Raw genomic sequence first — 4,538 nt, 5'->3', positions numbered from 1 at the left:
GACATCACATGATAGAATTTTGTTATAACAATAACATTTTTACTACAACAATCTTAAAAAAATATGAGTTACAACTCTTACATGATGAATCATACCTGATAGAATACATGGGAATAAAATAAAATCCATTTGAGAAGCTCTGGTGATAAAGGGAAGAACACGTAGCACTACTAACCAAAACATCAGCAGTTCAAATAGACTAAAAGTTTCATAGGAGAAAAATGGGAAGTCTCCTCAACTTGAAATTTACAGGCTTGAAACCTTAGTGGATGTCCTCCATGAAATATATCAACTAGATGGCAGTGGGTTATTTGCTACTTTTAATGGTAAGATAGACTGGTATCAAGATCATCAGTCAAAATAAGACAAAGGGCCAGCTGATGGATAATTTTTTTAATCAATTGCTCCTATGTAAGTTAAAATTGAAGGCGAATTAAAGAAAATAAGTTCATTGGAGTCAAAATAGGTCCTTGAGTACATATTGTTTGCATTTACAAATCATATAAAGAATAAATTGCTACATTAAACATTAATGAAAATCAACATATATGAATATTGTAGTAAGTAAATCAGTATAAAAAAGTATTTTCTATGAAAAAATTTTTTTAAAAAAGAAAAACATTAATGATAGAAAACTAGAGGAATTGCAGGATTATATCAGGTATACACACATTAAAAAAAATTTAAACACATGAAAGGAAAAAAGGTCAATATGAAAATCAGAAATCTTTGATCACTAGAGTTCATTGCATGAAATGTGAATTTTTGAGATGAGTTTTAAATTTAGGTTTAAAAAACCTCAAGGTCTCCAGGCCTGCAGACACCACGCTCACTACTCTCCGTCATCATGCCGATGTTTGTGGTCAACACCAACGTGCCTTGCGCATCCGTGCCCGACGGGCTGCTCTCCGAGTTTACCCAGCAGCTGGCGCAGGCCCCCACAAACCGTCCCAGTACATCGCAGTGCAAGTGGTCCCAGACCAACTCATGGCTTTCGGTGGCTCAAGCGACCCTTGTGCTTTCTGCAGCCTGCACAGCATCGGCAAGATCGGCGGCGTGCAGAACTGGACCTACACCAAGCTGCTGTGAGGTGTGCTTTCCCAGAGGCTGGCTGCACATCAGCCCCGACAGAGTCTACATCAACTACTATGGCATGAATGCGGCCAACGTTCGCCTGAGGGCCACACTCACCTCCCTTGGTCTGTAGTGGCCTTGCCCTTCAGGTCCCAATCCAGCCCACCTCCCTGTCAGGGGAAATAAACGGTTTAGAGAAGAAAAAAAAACAAAAACACAAAAAACAACAACAAAAAACCACCAAGCAAACAAACAAAAAAAACCCCTCATGGTCACACTTTGGTTTATACGCACCTGTTTTAATTTTCTTCAATTTGTATTTGAACATGCACTTGAGTATTTGATGTCTGCTCCATAGTCAGACCCTGATCTTGTTTGACTACTGATACTGAGATGCTTCAAAACGTTTTGCACAGATGTAGTCAATGTGCTTCCTGTGCGGTCCATCAGGTGAGTTCCATGGGTGCCACATATTTTTTAAAAAAAGTTATCTGTAATAAATAAATTATTGATAATACAAAATCATATCATTCAATCTCTAGCCTCATTTCCATCACCAAATCATTGTCTTCTAAACAGTCCTTCTCTGTTACCAAGTCTTGCATCCAGTCATCAATTACTATTAAATGTCAATAGAATGTAGAAAGCTAAAACTAAAGTAAGAAATCATTTTAAGAAAGCTGAAGTTGATGTAAAATGTAGCTTTTGAGGCAGAACAATGTATTACAATTGTATTTTATTGCTACTGTTTTTTTTTTACTCACTTATTGTTATTGAGTCAGATCTGAATCATAGCTAACCTTTATTTCTTTAAAAAATTCTGTACAATAAATGATTTATTCATTGCAAATACATTTTTTATTTTATTTTCGTGTGTGTGTGTGTGTGTGTGTGTGTGTGTGTACCGTCAAATAGAATCTAACTGATACAAGATTACCCCTCCTTTTCCAGCAGAGCATCTGGTTGCAAATACATTTTATAAGAAACATAAATGCAGAATACACACATGAGTTTCACCTTATGGTATGCACAGGAATCAGGTATTTTACATCTGTGGAAAGAATCTTTGGAGAAACTCAATATCAGCTGTAAAAACTAGGCCATCAGCTACTTATAAGCAAGATTAAATTAAGCCAAAGGTTAAACCAAATCCACAGGAACCAATACTTGACCTTGAATCTATCCCACTAGAATTACAAAACCATCTTAGGAATACATTTGAGGTCTTGAACACTAAAGAGTGAATACCAGATGAGCTGTGGGAGGATATCAAGAAAATTATGCAGGAAAAATGCAAAAAATTACTATAAAGACAGGAGGAAGAAAAGTCTAAGATGAATGTCAGAAGAGACTGAATATTGCAATAGAATGCTGAGAAGCCAAAACAAAGGGGAAAAACCAACCAAATAAACAAAAAATCAACCAAGAAGTTAAGGAGCTGAAACAAATTACAAAGGGCAGCATGGGAAGACAAAGTAAAGTATTATAATGAAATGTGCAAAGAGCTGCAGTAAGAAAATCAAAAGCAACAAATTCGCTCAGCATTTCTTAAACTGAAGGAACTAAAGAACAAATTCAAGCCTCAAGTTGTAATATTGAAGGATTCTTTGGGCAGAATATTAAATGACCCAGGAAGCATTTAAAAAAGATGGAAGGAGTATACAGCATCACTGTACCAAAAAGAATTGACTGATACAGATGAATTTTAATGAAACAATGTATGATCAACAGCCTATGATGAAGGAGGAGTTAAAGCCTCTCTCTACGAATTGGGAAACAACCAACCAACCCAAACAACCAAACACCCCAAAAATTAACAGCATACCAATTGACATATTTCAAAAACAGATGCTGCCTGGGATCTGCTCACCAAGTTGTGCCAAGAAATATGGAGAAAACCCACCTGATCAACTGACTGGAAGAGATCCATATTTGTACCCACTCAAAAAAAAAAAGGTGGTCCAACAGAGTGTGGAAATTATCGAGAAATATCATCAATATCACATGCAAACTGGGATGCATCCTATCTCTATACTTTTTCAATGTATATGCAGAACAAATTATCCAGAAGGCTGAGCTCTATGAGAAGAAATGTGGCATCAGGATTGGAGGAAGACTCAACAGTCTACGTTATACAGATGATACATCATTGCTTGCTGGAACTGAGGAAAACATTTGCAACAGAAAGTCAAGGACTGCAGCCTTCAACGTGAATTGAAACTCAACATCAAGAAAACATAGATTCTCACCACTAAGCCAACTGACAGAATCACTATAGATGGTGAAGAGATTGAGATTGTTAACAGCTTCCATTTGTTTGGCTCCATAATCAACACTTTTGTTACCAGCAGCCAGGAAATCAAAAGACAAATTGCATTGGGAAAGTATGCTGTCAGGGACTTCTCCAGAGTGCTGAAGAGCAATGATGTCAGTCTGGAGACTAAGGTGCATCAAATTGAGACGAAGATCTTTGCAATTATTTACTATACATCAGAAAGCTAGGTAATGACCTTTGAGTTGTGGTGCTGGAAGTTCATCCTCGTGAGCATGAAACCAGGCTATTCCTTGGAGTCAGGGATTTTAAAACTCTATCTGACATATTTTGGGCATGTTGCAAAAAGAGGCCATTTCTTGGTGAGGGACATCATGCTTACCAGGGTGAATTGATAGCACAAGAGAAGAAGACTTGATGAATAGAATTGACTCAGTGACTTGGGTAGTGGAGGTAGGCATGTCAGAGACAATGTGGTTGGATCAAGAGAGAGCAGGGTTCAGAGCTATTATACACAGGATCACTATGAGCTGAAAGTGACTAGGCATAAAACAACATCTTCCATAAATTGCATGGGAGGTTCTTGGTACTCCTTTATTTCATGAATCCACTGATGGGTTCTGTTAGAGATACCACTTTTGGTTTAGTTGAATAACTCTACTGACTATGCCATCTGAGTTATTATGTTGACTCCAGCTCATAGTAACCTTATGTAAAATATATCTAAACTTCTTTAGATTCTGCTAGAACTTCTCAACCTCTACTGTGCCGAAACTCTTTGTTTCAGTTTTGTGTTATTTCATGGAGGATCTTTATCACCTTTTATGACTCTCCACATTTCTAAACATGAAGTTTCCTTCCAATGCTTGGCACCTCATTATAACACCATCTAACTTATACCATCGTTGCCTCTAAGGAACTCCCTGGCTGCACTTCTTTTAAAAAAATTTGGCTTTGTCTGTTCTTCCATTATTAGTGTTCAATTTGTCGTATCTATTTTTGAGATATAAAAATACAAAGGAAAACAAAATTAAATGTTACATGTGTGGTTCATTGTGAGTCGTCTATGATTCAACTACACTTAACAACAGCCATGAGAGAGCTCAGTTGGCCTAGTGGACAGAAAGTGATGCTAACACGCCAAAGGTGGGTGCTTTTAGTCTGTGGTCCTCAGGCATTGTTTTAATTGTTT

The 4,538-nt window shown here is 37.3% G+C and overlaps 1 pseudogene; it reads left to right on the top strand.

The window, feature by feature from the left end:
* The first annotated feature begins 847 nt into the window (after positions 1–847).
* On the top strand, positions 848–1,207 carry LOC102844134 (annotated as a pseudogene).
* Positions 1,208–4,538: the final 3,331 nt, after the last annotated feature.

The sequence above is a fragment of the Elephantulus edwardii genome, unplaced genomic scaffold, assembly GCF_000299155.1.
Source record: "Elephantulus edwardii isolate Elephantulus edwardi_28Jun2011 unplaced genomic scaffold, EleEdw1.0 scaffold00173, whole genome shotgun sequence".
NCBI lineage: Eukaryota > Metazoa > Chordata > Mammalia > Macroscelidea > Macroscelididae > Elephantulus > Elephantulus edwardii.
The sequence above is the reverse complement of the archived record's forward strand: the minus strand, read 5'-3'. Positions and strand labels throughout refer to the sequence as shown.